Source organism: Chiloscyllium punctatum, chromosome 15, assembly GCF_047496795.1.
Source record: "Chiloscyllium punctatum isolate Juve2018m chromosome 15, sChiPun1.3, whole genome shotgun sequence".
Classification (NCBI taxonomy): domain Eukaryota; kingdom Metazoa; phylum Chordata; class Chondrichthyes; order Orectolobiformes; family Hemiscylliidae; genus Chiloscyllium; species Chiloscyllium punctatum.
Window position 1 is genome coordinate 32896573 of NC_092753.1, and position 22069 is coordinate 32918641.

The following is a 22069-nucleotide window of genomic DNA, read 5'->3' on the forward strand; positions in this document are numbered from 1 at the left end:
AAATAACATTAGTAACAATCCATATCTTGTGTCTTCAAGGCCTTCAAACTTTCTCCGGTCTTTATCACCCCTCAGTGACATCTATGGTGGAATACAGTCTATAAAACTCTTTCCCAGCACTGATAATGAAGTTGTTACTCTTAGTTGTTCAGGTTTCTTGTTTAGTTTTGTAGCTATTTCATAGTTCTGCCATATAGATCGAAACAACTTCCAATTGTTTCATGCTGCCTTCCATTTCCACAAGACTGGAAAATTCACAGCCAATTTTATTCAACCAGAGTGAGTCAAAGTTGTAGACTGCAGTTCTAATTTTTTAATTGCAAAAATGTACTTTTTTCTAACAAATCTTTATATGCATTCAGTTACTGAAACAGTTTAGTATAGTCTTTGCACATGAATAACAACCATTTGGCAATCTCTGTGATTCCAACAAAATCCAAGGCATTTCTTACTCGTACAGCACTATATTTACATACATTGAGACACTGAGCGGGTATAACAACTGAATGGAACCCCATTGTACTTACGCAGAAAGACTTTAGATGGTGGTCTTTCCCCACTGCACTTTGGCGTCAGCTGCCCCAAGCTTTGGTGTATCCCTTAGCATGTAGCCCTGGACCTTGGAATGTGTCAGTCTGCAACACTCAGTCAAGGTCAACTCTTTACACTGGAAGAGCAAAGAGCATCTTTCACCAGGTTCCAAGAGCAGTCGATATTTGTCTCTGTGTGTCCCCAATGGAACAACACGTAGAACACAGAGTTCTGCGTCACAGAGCTGCTCCGGACAAACATTGACAAAAATCACTGCATCTCCCTCCAGAATTTCTTGCCAAAAGGAGATGTTTGACCATCTCTTCCCCTTTCCACAGCTACTTCAAGGACAGTGTGTGGTGGTGCACAGAGTACAGGCGTGCATAAATGATCTGATGGACAGTGCCTTTCTCTACCACCAGCCAAGCAGGTTCATAGCTCCTTGAAAGTGGAGTTCCAAGTAGATAGGATAGTGAAGAAGGTGTTTGGTATGCTTTCCGTGATTGGTCAATGTATTGAGTACAGGAGTTGGGAGGTCTGTTGTGACTGTACAGGATGTTGGTTAGGCCACTTTTGGAATACTGCATTCAATTCTGGTCTCCTGCTATAGGAAGAATGTTGTGAAACTTGAAAGGGTTCAGAAAAGATTTACAAAGATGTTACCAGGTTTGGAGGGTTTCAGCTATAGGGAGAGGCTGACTGGGGCTATTTTCCCTGGAGTGTTGGAGGCTGAAGGATGACCTTATAGAGGTTTATAAAATCATGAAGGGCATGGATAGGGTAAATCAACAAGGTCTTTCCCCCGGGTTGGGTGAGTCCATAGGTTTAGGGTGAGAGGGGAAAGATATAAAAGGGACCTAAGGGGTAACGTTTTCATGCAGAGGGTGGTGCGTGCATGGAATGAGCTGCTAGAGGAACTGGTGGAGGCTGGTAAGATTACAATGTTTAAAAGGCATCTGGATGGGGACATGAATAAGAAGGGTTTAGAGGGGTATTGGCCAAATGCTGATAAATGGGACTAGATTTATTCAGGATATCTGGTCAGCATGGATGAGTTGGATTGAAGGGACTGTTTCCGTGCTGTGTATCACTGTGTGTCTTTGTGCTTGTTGGAAAGTTCTGACGATGAATCGACAGTGTGGTGCTGGAAAAATACAGTAGGTCAGGCAGCATTCGAGGAGTAGAGAATCGATGTTTCAGGCATTAGCCCTTCATCAGGAATGAGGCTTGTCAGCCAAGGAGGCTGAGAGATAAATGGGGGGCACCGGGGGCGGGTGGGGGGGCTGTGGAGTGGGAGGAAACGTAGCTGAGAGTGCGATAGGTAGCTGAAGTTGGGGGTAATGGTGATAGGTCGGAGAGGAGAGTGGAGCAGATAGGTGGGAAGGAAGATGGACAGGGAGGACAGTTCAAGAGGGCGATGCCAAGTTGGAAGGTTGGAACTGGGATAAGGTAGGGGGAGGGAAATGAGGAAACTGGTGAAATCCACATTGATGCCATGGAGTTGCAGGGTCCCAAGGTGGAAGATGAGGCGTTCTTCCTCCAGGTGTCGGGTAGTAAGGGTTTGTCGATGGAGGAGGCCCAGGACCTGCATGTCCTTGGCGGAGTGGGAGGGGGAGTTAAAGTGTTCGGCCAGTGGGTGTGGGGTTGCTTTGTGCGTGTGTTCCGGAGATGTTCTCTGAAGCATTCTGCAAGTAGGCGGCCTGTCTCCTCAAAGTAGAGAAGACTGCATCAGGAGCAACAGATACAGTAAATGACATGTGTGGAAGTGCAGGTAAAACTCTGATGGATGTGGAAGGCTTCTTTGGGTGGAGCTGAGGGGGGGTGGGGGGGTTGGGCGCAGGTTTTGCAATTCTTGCAGTGGCAGGGGAAAGTACCAGGAGGGGAGGATGAGTCGGTGGGGGGCGTGGACCTGACAAGAGAGTCACGGAGGGAATGGTCTTTATGGAAAGTGGATAGGCATGGGGAGGGAAATATATCTCCGGAGGTGGGGTCCGTTTGTAGGTTGCAAAAATGGCAGAGGATAATACAATGTACCCAGAGTTTGGTGGGATGGAAGGTGAGGACCGGGGAGTTCTGTCCCTGTTGCAGTTGGAGGGGTGGGGTCAAGGGTGGAGGTGTGGAAAGTGGAGGAGATGCGCTGGATGGCATCGTCGACCACATGGGAGTGGAAATTGCGGTCTTTGAAGAAGGAGGGTTCTGGTGTGTTCTATGGTGGAACTAATCCTCCTGGGAAAAAATGCAGCAGAGGTGGAGGAATTGGGAATAAAGGATAGCATTTTTACAGGAAGCAGGGTGGGAGCAGTTGTCATCCAAGTAGATGTGAGAGTCGGTGGATTTGTAGAAAATGTCCATGTTGAGTTGATCACCGTTGATGGAAATGGAGAGGTCCAGGAAGAGGATGGAGGTATCTGAGATCATCCAGGTGAACGTAAGGACAGGGTGGTGGGCTTGGAGGTCTTCGTCATGGCAGGTAGAAGGCCTCATTTCCCCAACGCCTCATCTTCACCATGAACATCCAGTCCCTATACACCTCTATCTACCATGATGAAGGCCTCAAGCTGTTTCGTTCTCTCCCAGTGTCCCCAACAGAACCCCTCCACTGACACTCTCATTTGTTTGGCTGAACTGGTCCTTACCTTCAATAATTTCTCCTTTGAATCCTCCCATTTCCTCCAGACCAAAGGGGTTGCCATGGGCACCAGCACGGGCCACAGCTATGTCTCTCTTTCTCTCTTTGTCGATTATGTGGAACAGTCCATCTTCCACAGCTGCAGCAGCACCACTCCCCACCTTTTCCTCCGCTACATTGATGACTGTGTTGGCACTACCTCGTGCTCCCACGAGGAGGTTGAACAGTTCATCAATTTCACCAATACGTTCCACCTTGACCTTAAGTTCACCTGGACCATCTGAGACACTCCCCTCCCCTTCCTTGACCTCTCCATCTCCATCAAAGGTGATCGACTCATAATGGGCATCATCTGCAAACCCACTGACTCCCACAGCTACCTGGACTACACCTCCCCCCAGCCTGCCTCCAGTAAAAATATTATCCCTCATTTCCAATTCCTTCATTTCTGCCGCATCTGCTCTCAGGAGGATCAGTTCCACCACAGAACCGACCAGTTGGCCTCCTTCTTCAAAGACTGCAATTTCCCCTCCCACGTGGTTGATGATGTCCTCCAGCACATCTCATCCACTTCCTGCATCTCCGCCCTTGAACCCCACACCTCCAACCACAACAAGGACAGTAATCTTCCACCCCACCAATGTTCCCCCCCCCCCCCCCAGCCCCAACCCCCTCCCATTTATCTTTCAACCTCCCCCGGCCCACAAGCCTCATTCCTGATGAAGGGCTAATGCCCGAAACGTCGATTCTCCTGCTGCTTGGATGCTACCTGACCTGCTGTGCTTTTCCAGCACCACCCTCTCGACTCTGATCTCCAGCATCTGCAGTCCTCACTTTCTCCCAGTTCTGATGATGAAGCATTCTGCCAAATGACTTTGACATTCTGCTCAGGGAACCCTGCAACAGGACACATGCTCCTTTTCCCTCTGGGTCTCAAGAACTCTACCTGCTGACTACTTCCTGACAGATCTGTGGTCAAAAGCTTTTTCTTTTGACAAATGTTTCCAAAAGGACAGTTGATACGGAACGGTCCAACTACTTGGAGTGTTCAGTTGCATGGAGGCCAGACCCATCCTTTACTCCTGGCTGTCCCCTAGGACAAAGTGAGGACTGCAGATGCTGGAGATCAGAGTCCGGGGTGTGGTGCTGGAAAAGCACAGCAGGTCAGGCAGCATCGGAGGAGCAGGACGTTTCGGGCGAGAGTTCTGAAGAGTCAGAGACATTGAGCTGCACACTTCCAAAACCCAGCTTCAGGGTGTTTAACAGCTACTCAGATCTGAACTGATTTGGAGATGCCGGTGTTGGACTGGGGTGTACAAAGTTCAAAACCATAAAACATTATATCTGAAATGAAAGCAACTTCCAGCAGGCGGCACATAAGTGCAGCCCAGCCACTGTTGTGTTCTTGCACACGCATTCCACCAGACATCTCCCCCTCGCTTTTACACTCTGCCCAGCGATTGTAACAGGAAGGACTCGGAAACTTTTTTTTTGGACTGGTAGGAAAATAACGCCAGGGAGGGGACACAGAGCCGGGTGCACAGGCTGGGAATGAGGAAGGCTTGCAAATGTTAAGAGGCTGAGGTGGCGCGCGGAGTGGGGGAACTCGGGGACGCGCACGGGGAGGGAGGAGTCCCGACTCCTGGCCCTGAAGACATTGTTACTGCGTGCAGCGCTCCTGAAGACAGGGTAAAGACAGAGAGAGACGCGGAAGTGAGTGGGACCTGTTGACTGATGCTGCCAAGCTTGGGTGAGTGAAGTGTCCAGGGGAGAGCCACTTTGACACAGGTAGACTGTAGAGGTTGGGATGGTATCCACTGGAAAGGATGTCCTGTGTGATTCAATGTAACCCTTTAACTGTGTTGCAACTGCTGGACACAGAGAGAGAAAGACACGCGTCGCAAATCTAAAGTTCGCCTAGCCCTAGCCAGCCCGCAATTTACTGCGAGCTTTGCCGTTTACCTTCCCAGTGTAGTTTGTAATAAATATTAATAATGATACCCAGGGCACACAGCGGTGTGGTGACCGTGCAGGCTTGGGGATTGTTACCTGGTTCATGCACCCGAATGTGATCATCCCTGAGACGGTGATTCTGAGCAACTGCAAATCGTGTCGTGTGGGACATGTTAATTACAGGGGACATAGAAGTCGTTCACACACCCGCTGCATAATTTGCTTCAAAGATATTTCTGGTTGCAAGATGGATTTCTTCCCCGCCTCTTCCCCCAATTTCGAGTAACGCTTGAGCAACGCCCTAATAGTTTTCGCTCTAGCATTTGTAAAATAATAAACGAGATACTGGCAATAAGGAAACAACATTTTTAAACATGTCTATTACAAGTGAGTGTGTTAAGTGGACCAGAGTATTTCCTTATAACAAATGATTGACAATTATTTCTAAACTTGGGAGTATTTAGCTTCTTATTGTAGTTGGCAGTTATATTGGAAGTAATTCAACATCTATAGATTTATACAAGTGGCAGCTAATGTTACAATAACAGCAACACAAAAGAATGTAAAACAACCTAATGGGAGGGCAATATTGTAAAAACAAAACTTAAGTTGAATGTGGACTTATGGTGCCTCAGCAGAATAGCATCCTCCCCAGCTTTTTACACATGCTTACTGGTGTGACATCACTGAGTTAGCATTGAACTTGCCACCTTGTGCTCCAAATGGTTTCTGTGATATCGAAAATGTTTCTGATCCAGCAGACATATGGAACTGTATTTTGTCAGCAATTTGCAACAGTAGTCAAAACATCTTTTTCAATTTAAAGAGTATGAAATTGGCTTTAATATTGGTATATGAAGCGAACAGGCTGAGGGACATGTGTAATGTGTAAAAGAGAAGAAAGAGTTTTGCGTTTATAGAGCATTTTTATGACCAATGAAAACTCAAAGCTTTTTAGATTAGATTAGATTACTTACAGTGTGGAAACAGGCCCTTTGGGGCCAACAAGTCCACACCGACCCGCCGAAGCGCAACCCACCCATAACCCTAACCTAACACTACGGGCAATTTAGAATGGCCAATTCACCTGACCTGCACATCTTTGGACTGTGGGAGGAAACCGGAGCACCCAGAGGAAACCCACGCAGACACGTGGAGAATATGCAAACTCCACACAGACAAATCACCTGAGGTGGGAATTGAACCCGGGTCTCTGGCGCTGTAAGGCAGCAGTGCTAACCACTGTGCCACCGTGCCACCCTAAACAGTGTTATTTACAGCCAGTGTATTTTTGTTTTGCTGTGTGTAATGCAGGAAATGCTCCAGCTAGTTTGTGCTCAATTAACTTTCCTAAAAAGAAATGTGGGAATAGCCAGGATTTTCATTGTGATATTGATTAGTGGAGAAATATTGGCTGGAAATAACATGCCTGCTTCTCAAAGTCGTGTCTTGACATGGAAAGACTGATAGAGTGGATGTAAAGGTAATGGTTCCCATTTTTGGGTGATTCAGGCGTGTCATAAACAAGGTGGTCATTAATAAATTCAACAGAAATGTATTTATTCATGCTCTGAGTGTGGAACTCAGTACACCGTGGTATAGTTAGGTAAATAGTATTGCATTGAAGGTTAAATGAGATTATCACTTGTGATAGGAAAAGGAGGTTTTGCTGAGAGAGTTAAATGAAAAGGAGTGTGAGGACACTTGTAAGGAGCAAAATAAACTGCATGAATTTGTTCGATCAGGTTGCATTTCTTGATCTTGATAAATAACATGGGTTTACGTAATTTGCAAATCTCAAAAAACAAAGAAAATTTACAGCCCAGGAACAGGCCCTTCAGCCCTCCAAGCCTGAGCTGATCCAAATGTACTGTCTAAACCTGTCGGTCAATTCCTAAGCATCTGTATCCCTCTGCTCCCCACCTACTCCTGCATCTGTCCAGATGCATCTTAAATGAATCTACCGTGCCTGCCTCTACCACCTCTGCTGGCAACGCGTTCCAGCCACCCACCACCCTCTGTATGAAGTACTTGCCGTGTGTATCCCCCTTAAACTTTCCACCTCTCACCTTGAAAGCGTGACCTTTCGTTATGGAATCCCTCACCCTGGGGAAAGGCTTGTCTCTATCCACCCTGTCTATACCCTTCATGATTTTGTAAACCTCAATCAGGTCCCCACCTCAATCTCCTTTTTTCTAATGAAAATATACCTAACCTACTCAACCTCTCTTCATAGCTAGCACCTTCCATACCCGGCAACATCCTTGTTAAACCTTCTCTGCACCCTCTCCAAAACATCCACATCCTTTTGGTAATGTGGCAACTAAAACTGTACACAGTATTCCAAATGTGGCCGAACCAACGTCCTGTACAATTTTAACAACTTGCTAACTCTTATACTCAATACCGCATCCAATGAAGGCAAGCATACTACATGCCTTCTTGACCACTCTATCCACCTGTGCAGCAACCTTCAGGGTGCAATGGACCTGCACTCCCAGATCTCTCTGCCCATCAACTTTTCCCAAGGCTCTTCTGTTCAGTGTATAAATTGCTCTAGAGTTAGTCTTGCCTAAATGCATCCCCTCACATTTGTCTGGATTAAAATCCATCTGCCATTTTTCCACTCAACTCTCCAGTCTATCTATATCCTCCTGTATTCTTTGACAGTCCCTTATGCTTTCTGCTACTCCACCAATCTTCGTGTCATCTGCAACCACCAATCTTCGTGTCATCTGCAACCACCAATCTTTGTGTCATCTCATACAGGTTTATTTAACACCTTAGTCAACAGCTTGCAATTACAGCTAAGTATGCATGCATCAAGGCACTGTCCTGCTTCTGCTAGACTGCACAGTTAGTAGAAGAGACTAGGACCCAAGAGCACAGTTTTAGGGAAAAGGGATGACCCTTTAGAACTGAGATGAGGAGAAATCTCTTCAGCCAGAGGGCAGTGAATCTGTGGAATTCATGTAGAGGTCAAGTAATTGAGTGTATTTAAGACAGATAGGTTCTTGATTATTAAGGGAATCAATGATTATGGGGAAAAGACAGAATGGTGTTGAGAAACATATCAGCTACAATTGAATGGTGGAGCAAACTCTAGGTCAGACAGCCTAATTCTGCTACTGTACCTTATGGTCCTGTAGTCATGTGGTTTCATCATGGTCTTTGGTCATTACCATATCTAGATCTGAATGCAATTGGGTGGTGTTGTAAAACAGAGGGACTTGGGGTTACAGGTACATAAGTCTTTAAAGTTTTCTTCACATACAGACAGGGTGGTTACAAGGGCATTTAGTATGCTTGCTTTCATTGCTCAGCCCTTTGAGTATAGGAATTGGGAAGTCATGCGGTTATACAGGACGTTGATGAGGCCTCTTCTAGAATGATGTGTCCAGTTCTGGTTACCCACTTATAGGAAGGATATTAGTAAGCTGGAGAGGGTTCTGAAGACACTTAATGGAATGTTACTGGGTATGGAAGGTTTGAATTATAAAGAAAGGCTGAGTGTTTTTTCACTGGAGTATAGGAGGTTGAGATGCAATCTGATAGAAGTTTATAAAATAATAAGTATATAGATAGAGTTGACGGTAGTTATCTTTCCCTAAGATTGGGGATAACAAGATTAGGGGGCACACTTTTTAAGGTGTGAGGAGAGAGATTTAAGAAAGACACGAGGCAAATTCTTAACGTGGAGGGTAGTTTGCATATGGAATGAACTTCCTAAAGAAGTGGTGGCTGCGGTACAATTACAATGTTTAAAAGATATTTGGATAGATACACAAACAGGAAAGGTTTGGAGGGACGTGGGCCAGGAGCAGGCAGGTGGGACTAGCTTAGTTTGGGATTATGTTTGGCATGGACTGGTTGGACCAAAGGGTCTGTTTTTTTGCTGTATGATGCTGACTCTGTAACACCACTCTTAATGCAGTAACTAGGTCCTTTCTTTCCCCTCTGTCAAGAAAAATTCCATATTAGGGTTGTTGCAATCTATTTACACAGAAACAGATTCCAACTTACCAGTTTTTGATTTAACTGACTATAGGGTGGCATGGTGGCTCAGTGGTTAGCACTGCTGCCTCACAGCTCCAGGGAGCCAGATTCAATTCCAGCCTTGGGCGATTATCTGTGTGGGGAATTTGCATGTTCTCCCCATGTCTTTGTGGGTTTTCTCCCGCAATCCAAAGACATGCAGGTTAGGTGAATTGGCCATGCTAGATTGCCTATAGTGTACAGGGGTGTAAAGGTTAGGTACATTAGTCAGGGGTAATTGTAGAGTAGTAGGGGAATGGGTCTGGGTGGGTTACTCTTAGGAAGGTCAGTATGGACTTGTTGGGCCTAATGGCCTGTTTCCACACAATAGGGATTTTATGTTTCTATAGGTGGTTTGACAATTCTGTGATGGTTTAACCTTCCAAAGGTTACACTTCACACTTTGGTGCCCTGAACTTGTAAGTGTTATTAGATTTAACTTTATTGTGACTTGTACTCAAACAAGTACAGTAAAAAGTGTACAAGCTGCTGCTTATGGCACTATTTTATGTACCAAGGTCCCTTAGGTACAGCTTTTTCAGTTACAGTTTATGGGAAAATAGAAATGTAAAAAAATTCCAGCATTGCAGAATTTAGGAATAAATGATAAAATGGTGAAAAAATAGTTCAGCACATCAGTCTTCTGACCCAGTCCACGCTGGGACTTGACTTCAGATTGTGGCGGGCTTTACCTCTGCATCCACGAAGCTGGGAGACCACTCCGGAATCCTCTCAAGGCTGGATGTCCATGCCGAGGCCATACCAGGCTGAGAGACCACCCAAAGACCGCCACGCTGGGCTACTGGGCGATCGCCCCGCCAGGCCAAGAGGACTCCACGCTGGTTCAGCAGTCTGCCACCTCAGGCCAAGAGGTTTTTGGAGTCTTGTGTTGATAGTTGTTCTGATGAGTTTTCACACCTTCATTACCCACACTAGCTTTTGTGTGTGTCTTGTACAGTAATGGCATATTGTACAGTTTCCTGAATTAGCTTCTGTTTCTCCTCTGTGTTGCTGCATTAGGTTTTGTGACTTCAAAGGATTTGTACTCATGGCACACTTGGATCCCCCGATGGGTAATTACGCTCCTTAGGCTGAATGTATGTCTCTGACCTATCATTGTAAGAGTGGATTAGGCATTGTTTCCACACTTTTGTTAGTCATGCACCATCTTCATTCTCTGTTGTGTTTATTTTAAATAAATTTGTCCTGTATCTCTCAGGATGTGGATAGATGATGTGTTGGCAGGGTTGTCCTTCCTTGCCTTCCAAAGATAATCTCTGCTGGTGATGGTGTGCCCAGGTCCAGAATGTAGCTGAAAACGTGTTACTAGAAAAGCGCAGCAGGTCAGGCAGCATCCAAGGAGCAGGAGAATCGACGTTTCGGACGTTTCCTGAAGAAGGGCTCATGCCCGAAACGTCGATTCTCCTGCTTCTTGGATGCTGCCTGACCTGCTGCACTTTTCCAGCAACACGTTTTCAGCTCTGATCTCCAGCATCTGCAGTCCTCACTTTTTCCTCCAGGTCCAGAGTGTAGCCATTTTGGTGTCAGGATTATAGCAGGTAATGAAGTCCTAACCCTGTACTTTTGCTGAAATGCGTATAATTTAGGTGCTGTTCTTCTCATTGGTTTGCACCAAGTCGTTTCCCAATAGCTTGCGATCAGTTTCCTTACTTATTGAGCAGGTAGGTATGAAATCCTGTGATACTGAATATTAGAGCAAGTGTTTTACACTCTTTTTTTATTTGGAAATAGCGGTTTGCGCTGTGATAACCTTTTGGATCTATATCCAGCTGTTTTGTCATCTGGCATTTTCCACTGTCTCTGAGATGCATCCAATTGCAGGATTGTCGTCATCTTTGAGTCATGCTATTACTGTAGGATGTGAGTTTCTGACTGCTTCCTGAGTGATTCAGACATAATATGATGGTCTTCCTGCCATGCACTTATAAATTAAGAATATACAAGGCTGAGATGGATGTTTTTTTATCAGTAAGGGAGTTGAGGGTTATAGGGGAAAAGGCAGGAAAATGGATGGAAGATTATCACATCAGACATGATCTCAGGGAATGCTGGACTTCATGGATTGAATGGCCTATTTTTTTTCTTGTCATATGGTCTTGATAGGTTTTCTCCTGAAGAGTTATGTTGATGATATTGTATTGTTTGATAAGTTTGGTGTGTATTGTGTTAGGAAGCTAGAAAAACTCTTGAGACATCTCTGTGGGTCATCTTTCTCTTGAGGGGCAAACTTGCACTACATGTTCAACTTTGCCTCGGTCAGGAAGGATTCCACAAGCTGAATAGATCGAACCAAACATATTAATTTGACCTTCCTGACACTTCTTGCTTTTGGAGGTATAGATTTTAATTTTGTTCTTCTTTGGTTTTGCCCGTTACCACAATATTGCCAGCAATACAGACACATCCAGAAATATTTTCTGTAATTCTGTCTGTATGGTGCTGATTCAGATCCTGACTAAAAGGCTGAAAGGCAGTCTCTGGAAGCCATAGCTTTCAAATGGTGTTCTGAGAGTAGTGACTTCCTGAGATTTCTCTGCCAAGTGTACTGACAAAGAAATCTGTTGTTTGGCTTAGAAAATAATTTAGCTCCTGAAAATTTGGATTTCAGGACCTGTAATTTTGGCATTTTGTGTGCATATTCCCTGTGAGAAAGTTTTTGATTTCTTGAGTCTGAACATACCCAGACCAATCCAGTTGTCTTCAGCAATCATCTTATAGGACTGCATCAGTCTGAATGCAGGTGCACACACTGGATAATGCCATTACATTTCATAACCAACTTACTCTTCAGCTCCTGTTATAAGTGAGCAGGAAGGAGTAGGTTGATGGAACGCATCTTCATTTAAGGTTCATTATAGCATTGCCTATGAAGCTTCCTATGCTATCAAATCTGACTGGGCACAACTGTTGATTGTCTCCGTGTCAATGTTCTTGGTCTTGGTAATTGATATCTTGGCGATCTGTTCAATGGTCACAGTATTGTGATGTGTACGTGCCAGTAATCCTACTCATGTCCACTAAGGGAAATGCTTGGGGTTTCCAAGAAGAAATTCTATAGTTTTATTTCATCATCTGTGTACTAATATAAGGGATGGCTGAGCCATAATGTAGTTAATTTTGTTGTAAATTTTGTCATTGGCTTCTAATAGTCTAGGTACACATTTGACAAGATTATGTCTGGTCAGGTGTTTGCACTAGCACACAAGCCAGTGTTGATCTTGAGTGTGTGTTAGCTAACTTCCTTCGGGTATATGATGTCAAAGATGAAAGCTTCTAACTGTGGGGGTGAAGCCAACCAAGATGCAATGTTACCAAAGCATTGATGATCATTGAATGAATATCCACTTCCACTATCTGCTCAGATAATTACCCGTAATTACCCTTGTTGAAACACCTCTAGATAATTTGATTCAAATAGCTGTTATCTGGACAGTGTCGTATTGTCATTTATCATATTCATGTGGCATGCCAAGGGTCATGTGTCTTGTCATCTGGCATGTCATGTGCCATTTGTGTCATTTACATGTTGGGTGTCATGTCATGGGTCATACGTCGCATATCACATCTTGTGTTGTCATATGGGCCATTATCATGTATCACATGGCATTTCAGGTGTTGCCATGTTATGCGGCATTGTCATGTCACGATGTGACACTATCATGTCATATGTCATGACACGTGTCATGTGTCAGAGTAACCCTATATTAACATGACACATGACTTGATGTGATGTTTTCTGGGTTACTCTGCATGCATTCTGTCCTCTGTCCTCTGTACTGTGTTCATCTTCAGAAAGTACTGATTGTTATGTAATTATGTTTCTGGGGTCGTGTTGCAAATGTCATTTCTGTAATGTTTCATGCTTTGTCTGAGGCATTCTGTGTTCTTGAAATTTGCACCACTCCCTTGTTTATTTTTGAGAAAAATCACCAATGTCAATCACAATGTCGTATCACCATGGATTCAGCTTACTAATGCTCATTCATTTTTATTTAACAGCTCAGACTACAATTTGTAGTTACAGACTGCACATGAAGGTTTGAAACGTGGTTTCATCTTGGCTCCTTGACTCATTTGCATATACAGTTCCTAAAACCAGCATCTCTTAAAATAATAATCTCTTATAACATACAACAGATATGTTATAAAACAGTGTTAAAATCTTGCCTGGGAGCACTGTGGTTGAACATGTGTGGTGTCCTGTGAAGTAAGAGAACCAAGATCCTGGGCTGTAATTCCTCCCCTGGTGAGATTTTAATTTCAGCCATGCTGTTGGGAAATGTGTGGAAGCAACAACTAGGAAGGAAGGCCAGTCAGCTGGCTTAACCATATTCCTCTTACCTACTACATAAACATAGTACAGTACAGTACAGGTCTTTCGGCCATCTATGTTATGCTGGCCTTTTATCCTCCTTTTAAAGGTCAGACTAACCTATATACCCTTCATTGCACTATCTTCAATGTGCATATCCAAGAGTCGCTTAAATGTCCCTAAAGTATCTGACTCTACTACCATCGCTGGCAATGCATTCCATGCACTCACCACACTTTGTATAAAGAACCACCTCCGACATCTCCCCTAAACTTCCACTAATCACCTTAAAATTAAGTCTCCTCCCTGGGAAAAAGTCTCTGGCTATCCACTCTATCTATGCCTCTCATCATCTTGTATACCTCTATTAAGTCACCTCTCCTTCTTCACTTCAACGAGAAAAGCCCTAGCTCCCTCAACCTTTCTTCATAAGACATGCCCTCCAGTCCAGGCAACATCCTGGTAAATCTCCTGTGCACACTCTCTAAAACTTCCATATCTTTCCTATAATGAGGCGACCAGCACTGAACACAATATTCCAAGTGTGGTCTAACAAGGGCTTTATAGAGTTGCAGCATCACCTCGCAACTCTTAAGCTCAATCCCCTTCCTAATGAAAGCCAACACCCCATACATCATCTTAACAAGTCTATCAACCTGGGTGGCAACTCTGAAGGCTGTATGGGCATGGACCCCAAGATTCCTCTGTTCCTCCACACTGCCAAGAATTCCGCCCTTACTCTGTATTCAACATTAATATTGGCCCTCCAAAGTGAATGACTTCACACTTTTCCAGGTTGAACTCCATCTGCCACTTATCAGCCAGTTCTGCATCCTGTCAATGTCTCATTGCAACCTGCAATAGCCCTCCACACTATCCACAATGCCACCAACCTTTGTGTCATCAGCAAGCTTACTAACCCGCCCTTCCACTTCCTCATCCAAGTCATTTATAAAAATCACAAAGAGCAGAGGTCCCAGTACATGTAGAGTTTCAATGGTAAAATCTTAGAGTACAATTTAACCTTGTCATACGGAGAGACTACCATTAATTTTGTCTATCCCTTATTATTTTATAAACCTCTAGCAGCTCACTCCTCAACCACCTCTGCTCCAGTGAAAAATATCCCAGCCTATCCAACCTCTCTTTATAATGCAAACCTTCCATCCCCGGCAACATCCTGGTAGATCTCTTCTAAACCCTCTCCAACTTGATAATATCCTTCTTTTTACTGGGTGGCCAGAACAGGACAGTGTGTTCCAGAAGATGCCTCAACCATGTCCTGTACAACCTCAACACGACTTCCCAACTTCTATACTCAAAGGACCAAGCAACGAAGGCAAGTGTGCCAAATGCCTTTTTAACCATCCTGCCAGTATGTGATGTAAACTTCAAAGAATTATGTACCTGCTCCACTATGTAGCAGGGTAGAGGAACCGAGGAAGAAAGTGACTTGTTTAAGAAAAAAGTACTGATTGCCACAGACGTATTGGCACTCTTTGAAACACTTTACTCAAACAAATAGATTTTTATTTAATCTCGTGGGTTCCTGTAGAGCCATTATGAACTGCATTATATTCTTGTTTTTCACTTTCTTTTTCAGATGCGTAGTTGAGATTTTTTGTTATTGATTAAAAGGGGTGGGTATGGGCTGTGCAGAGTGTGCCAGCATTTATTGTCTAGCCCTAGTTGCCCTTGAGAGGATGGTAATGCGACTTAACTTAGTGCCTCAAGGAAGCCAAATTCTACTGTAAAAATAGTAAATTGCTGGCAAGCTTCAGCTCTCAGTGATAGCACATACAACTGACCACAAATCATATTTGAACTCCTGAGAGTGCAACTGGGGGCTCTGTAACATAATCCTGATACTACAAGACTACTTATTTCGATGTTTAGAGGATTACTTTTACCTTGGAGTTTACCTTGGACTTGCCTCTCATTGTTGGATTACACCAGTGTTTCACAGTACTTGATTCAGAAAGTGAGAAGTATGAAAAAGAGTGTTGGTAAACTCTTTACTAGGGGGTACTTTGTATTTTGCTTCAGCTTGATTACCCTTGCTCAAGGGAAGCTAATAACTAGTATCTTAAAATAACTTGCAGCTTAGCTTCACTTTGGGCTCAATCTGGTCTCTAACTTGTAACTACATAATAACAACCAAAAATAATATGTATATGTTGTGGGTTTGTTCATGCATCAAAAATGTGAAAATTGAAAATTATTTTTATTAGCTAGTCAAATTGATTTTATAAAAGTACTTCTGTTTCAATGTATCTTTCAATCAATTGCAAGTTTGCAAACCAGTATTTTCTCTGATATTTTATGAACTTTTCCTCTGGTCTCCTCAGCAGCTTGTAACCTTTTGCGACTGAAGGTGAAAGTGGTTGCATGTCATCCCAACATACAAATTGCAATGATTTGAAAATAAGATCATCTTTGAACGTTTAATGCTCCCAGTTGCCAGTTGTTAAGCAATCAATTTTTGGGGAATATTATAGTTGCTCAGTTCAATTTGTTTAGCTGCATGTAACTTTTTCAATAAAGCTAATGGTGGATTTATTAAAATAAGATTTAACAACAGTTTTTTTAAATTCACAATCCAATAAAAAGATTCTTGCTGGAAGAATTTGTGATAAAGCATTCCAAAATACACATTTTTCTTTTTTTTAAAAAAGAAGTATTGATAAGATTATTAAATTAACCACAGCATTATTTGCCAAGTTCCGTACCAAATAATTGTTTTCTTTGCTTGGTTGCAAGTTGCCAATTTAAATTTCAATCTAAAATGTTTTTTGTTGAGTTGTACTTTACTTCAAAAAAATTAATTTAAATGAACTGTCATTTATTCAATTGTATATCAATATTTCACACAGCATGTGATGTGTGTACAGAGCAAGCTGCCAGAGGAGATAGAGGAGATGGGTACAGTTACACTTAAAAGGCATTGACAGTAGTTGGATATATGAATATGAAGGGTTTAGAGGAATATGGGCCAAATGCTGGCAAATGGGTCTTGGTCAGATTGGGAGGTCTGGTTGGAGCAGATGAGTTGGACCGAAATGTCTGTTTTCCATGCTGTATAACTCTAACTTTACAACTGTCAAAGTGTGACATCGACATTGAATGATTTGCGTTTTACTGGTGGTTTGCCAATATGTATGTGTAATGGATACTGGACACAGACGGTTAGTAATCAAAAGCAAATTGTACTTCTTGCTGTTGCAAAACGATTGACTGAATATTGATTAATGCTTTTGTGTAAAATCCAGCAAGGTGATGCCAGAGTAGTAACAGGTGTTACAAAAATTCACTGAAACTGAACTAAAACTTGATGTTTTGAAACATGTTTAGCCTAAGCTGTAGTTGATACCTAGTGCTTTTACTTAGCTGACATTTGGTATCATCCTGGTGTCTAAATTTAGACCGGATATGTGACAACAAAAAAAGGACATCCTGCATTTGCTGTGTTTATTCCTGCACCTTCCACAAAAAATGGTCAACTGAAAAGAATTTTTACTAATACTGAATTTTATTTTTAAAAGTGCTCTGATTTTGATTTATCCTATCAGTTGCAATTTTGGTAATGCAGCTGCTGCTGACTTGTAAACTTTGATTCCACGTTTTCATCTGTTATTCACCCCTGCTAATGAGCCTGAAGATGGGAATGACTCCAGTGAAAGTATAACTTGTATTCATTTATATCCTGTAATATCAGTTTAAGATATTTGATTTTCTTGGATTTAGAAGATTGTCCCTCACGAGAGAAATAGACATTTGATATTACCTGAGCCTCCCCTTGATGTATACAACTGTGTAACTGCTGACCAGTATTTGTTAACTTGATTTAGTTAATAGAATATTTTCCTACTGAAACCAGTGACACGGGTGTTTACTGTCTTGATATATTGCATATTTTTAAAAACATTGTCAAATAAGTTTCACAACATTAACCAGAGGTTTGTGAATGGTTTTAATAAATTGTTGAGCCATGTCCTTTATGTTCGTGGCGATACATTCAGCAGAAGACACTTTGTATGCCGTTTAACTCCTTGTATGGTTGTTCCCCCCTGTTTTTAACAGGCCAAGTTAGATGGGGTTTTTCCCTAGTATGGCGGATTTCAAGAATCAGGTGAGAGGATAGAGATTTGCAAAAGACATGAGGGATAATTTTTTTTGCACAGAGGGTGGTTTGTGTGTGGAATGAACTTCCTGAGGAAGTGGTGGATGTGGGCACAATTACAATGTTTAAAAGATGCTTGGATAAGTACATGAATAGGAAAGGTTTGGAGGGATATGGGCCAGAAACAGGCAGGTGGGACTAGTTTAGTTTGGGATTATATTCGGCATGGACTAGTTGGGCCGAAGGGTTTGTTTCCGTGCTGGATCACTCTATGACTGTATAACATTAGAAAATGAATTTTGAGTGATATTTCATTAAATGTGTTTCTGTGGTTGAGGATTTAACACTTGTACGCACAAAGATTGGTTAATGTTTGGAAGTCTGTTCCACATATGGCAAATGAATGTAGGATCAGTTGTTCACTTTAAATCCGAGATTGCTTAATAAAACGTTATCCAAGACATGAAGGGATATGGGCCAAAGGTAGCTATATGGAGTTAGGCCACAGATCAGCCATGATCTCATTTGAATGGTGGAACAGGCTTGAGGGGCTGAATAGCCTGTTTCTGTTCCTATTAATTAACTCTGTCTGTAATTGGAAGTCTTCTGCCAGATTTGAAAATGCTACAATACAAATGGTTGGCGGCTTTAAAAATACTGAATATCCCCTTGCCTTCTCATATAAAGTAGTATGACCTTGCATGCCTTCTAGATTATTGGCTGAACGTAGAAACTGCGAGCAGGAGCAGACCATTCGACCTTCGAGCTTTCTCTGCCATTGACCATGATCATGGCTGATCCTCTATCTCAGTACCATATTCCTGCTTTCTCCCTATACCTCTTGATACCTTTAGAACCTTAAAAAAAATTATCTATCACTTCCTTTAATGTACTCAGTGACTTGGCCTTTACAGCCTTCTGTGATGGAGAATTCTACAGGCTCACTCCACTTTGAGTGAAGAAAGTTTTCTTTGTCACAGTTCTAAATCATCTACCCTCTACCTACTTCTAGATTCCCCAACCTGGGAAAACATCCTGTCCGCATCCAGTGTGTCCAACCCTATTAGAATGTTGGACATGTCAATCCGACCCCCTCTCTTCCTCCCAAACTCTGGTGATTGCAGGCTCTGCCAAACCAATATTTCCTCATAGGACTGTTCTGTTATCCTGGGTACCATCCTAGTGAACCTCTGTTGGACTCTCTGTATGGCACATATATCTTTCTAAGGTAGAGAGACCAAAACTGCATGCAGTACTTCAGATGTGGTCTCACCAAGGCATTGTGTAATTGCACTAAGACATCCCTGCTTCTGAACTCCAATTATCTTGCACTGAAGACCAAAATTCCATTTACTTCTCTAATTGCTTGCTGCACTTGCCTGTTTGCTTACATTGACTGGCGTGCAAGGTTAACCAATTCTCTCCATATATGCATAGTTCCCAATATATCACTACTTCAATTCTCCCCCTTGTGTACAATTTCACAGTTAGACATGTTGTACTTCATCAGTCATAAGTTCAACTTGTTTAAATCACTTTGACGCCTTCTTGCGACCAGTCCCACTCAGTTTTGTGTCAGCAGCAAACTTGGAAATGTTGCATTTGGTATTCTCACTCAGGTCGATTTTATTTATCTAATGTATACAAATGTATTCAGAACAGCTGGGCTGAAGCATTGATCCTTGCTGTACCCTGGAAGAGCACAGCAGTTCAGGCAGCATCCAAGTAGCTTCGAAATCGACGTTTCGGACAAAAGCCCTTCATCAGGAATAAAGGCAGTGAGACTGAAGCGTGGAGAGATAAGCTAGAGGAGGGTGGGGTGGGGAGAAAGTAGCATAGAGTACAATGGGTGAGTGGGGGAGGGGATGAAAGTGATAGGTCAAGGAGGAGAGGGTGGAGTGGATAGGTGGAAAAGAAGATAGGCAGGGAGGACAAGTCCGGACAAGTCATGGGGACAGTTACTGAGCTGGAAGTTTAGAACTAGGGTGAAGTGGGGGAAGGGGAAATGAGGAAACTGTTGAAGTCCACATTGATGCCCTGGGGTTGAAGTGTTCCGAGGCGGAAGGTGAGGCGTTCTTCTTCCAGGCGTCTGGTGGTGAGGGAGCGGCGGTGAAGGAGGCCCAGGACCTCCATGTCCTCGGCAGAGTGGGAGGGGGAATTGAAATGTTGGGCCACGGGACGGTGTGGTTGATTGGTGCGGGTGTCCCGGAGATGTTCCCTAAAGCGCTCTGCTCGGAGGCGCCCAGTCTCCCCAATGTAGAGGAGACCGCATCGGGAGCAACGGATACAATAAATGATATTAGTGGATGTACAAGTAAAACTTTGATGGATGTGGAAGGCTCCTTTAGGGCCTTGGATAGAGGTGAGGGAGGAGGTGTGGGCGCAGGTTTTACAGTTCCTGCGGTGGCAGGGGAAAGTGCCAGGATTGGAGGGTGGGTTGTTTGGGGGCGTGGACCTGACCAGGTAGTTGCGGAGGGAACGGTCTTTGCGGAAGGCGGAAAGGGGTGGGGAGGGAAATATATCCCTGGTAGTGGGGTCTGTTTGGAGGTGGCGGAAATGTCGACGGATGATTTGGTTTATGCGAAGGTTGGTAGGGTGGAAGGTGAGCACCAGGGGCGTTCTGTCCTTGTTACGGTTGGAGGGGTGGGGTCTGAGGGCGGAGGTGCGGGATGTAGACGAGATGCGTTGGAGGGCATCTTTAACCACGTGGGAAGGGAAATTGCGGTCTCTAAAGAAGGAGGCCATCTGGTGTGTTCTGTGGTGGAACTGGTCCTCCTGGGAGCAGATCCGGCGGAGGCGGAGGAATTGTGAATACGGGATGGCATTTTTGCAAGAGGTAGGGTGGGAAGAGGCGTAATCCAGGTAGCTGTGGGAGTCGGTGGGTTTGTAAAAAATGTCAGTGTCAAGTCGGTCATCATTAATGGAGATGGAGAGGTCCAGGAAGGGGAGGGAGGTGTCAGAGATGGTCCAGGTAAATTTTGAAGAAGTTTTCCTCCTCTCTCTACAAGAATCTCAGGGAGTCCCTCTCCCACTGCAACTCCCAGGTCATTTCCTCTGCCCTGAAGCTCTTCAACCATGTCGTGAAACAAACTCGCTACCACAGCCACGTTTGCTTCCTCAGTGCATGCCTCCGTAACCAACTCATCCCACACGGACTCCGGACCACCTTTAAACCAGCAGAGTTCAGACCCGACAGGACAAACAGACTACAGATTCAAAAACACCAGCAACAGTTCTCCTTCAAGATCCTCCGCTCCACGCTTGCAGCAATGCACCGGCACCTAACCCCTCTCCAGTCAGCCCTGCCTCAGCTGAGGGCCACACTCTCTCAGCATTGCAAAGGACCCACTCTGTACTACATCCTCAGGAGAATTCATACTCTCAACAAACAGTATTTCAACTCCATTTCAAACATCAAAAACTGTAAGTACAACAAACTTTTATCCACCCACCTCCATAACCAGCACTCCTCAAACATTCCAGAAGATTCCCCTGGCCTTGGAACCTATTCCACCATTAGCCATGCGGCTGATGCAGCTGCCACCCCCACGCTGAGTGATGATGTCACTTCAGCCCACATCATGGCCTCTCCCACAGCCACTTCCGGCCCTCACATCATCGCTGATGTCACATGCTCAGTGACTCCCGCCACCCCTACTGCCGTGGTCACCACCACTTCCACCCCCACCAGCACCACTCACCTGCATTCTGCTGACATGCCCCCCACAGACCCCACTGTCACTATCCCCACCCCCCAGAACCCCAAGGGGAACACTACCCCTGCTCATGACTCCACCCCCATTCCCCCCACCATCACACCCACTCCAGTTACAGGTTCCATCCCCACTCCCAGCTCTACACCCACACCAGATCCCAGCTCCCAGCCCTGCCGAGTTTTCACCATCCCCCCCAGACCTCCCCCTCACTGAGGACGAACGATCAGTCCTCAGCAAAAGACTCACCTTCATCCCCCTCCGTCCACGCATCAATGAATTTAATATACGCCGTGATGTCGAACAATTCTTCCCTCGCCTCCGCCTCCGAGCTTACTTTCACAATCAGGACTCCCGCCCACCTTCCAAGGACCCCTTCGCCCACCTCCAACACACTGCATCCACCTGGACACCCCGCGCTGGCCTATTACCTGCCCTCGATCTCTTCATTTCCAACTGCCGCCGGGACATTAACCGCCTCAACCTGTCTACCCCCCTCCCCCACTCCAACCTCTCACCCTCACAACGCGCAGCCCTCCAATCCCTCTGCTCCAATCCCAACCTCACCATCAAGCCAGCGGATAAAGGGGGCGCAGTGGTAGTCTGGCGCACTGACCTCTACACCGCTGAAGCCAAACGTCAAGTCGAGGACACCTCTTCCTACTGCCCCCTCAACCATGACCCCACCCCCCATCACCAAACCATCTTCTCCCAGACCATACAGAACCTCATCACCTCAGGAGATCTCCCACTCA

The 22069-nt window shown here is 44.4% G+C and overlaps 1 protein-coding gene across 3 annotated transcripts in view; it reads left to right on the forward strand.

Annotated features, from left to right (window-relative positions):
- Positions 1-4805: 4805 nt before the first annotated feature.
- zdhhc23b (zDHHC palmitoyltransferase 23b) overlaps positions 4806-22069 on the forward strand; it is a 58327-nt gene continuing 41063 nt past the window's right edge. For all 3 annotated transcript variants that reach the window (XM_072584906.1, XM_072584904.1, XM_072584905.1), the window contains exon 1: positions 4806-4910. The gene's annotated coding sequence lies outside the window, so the exon portion shown is untranslated. The remainder of the gene's footprint in view (positions 4911-22069) is intronic.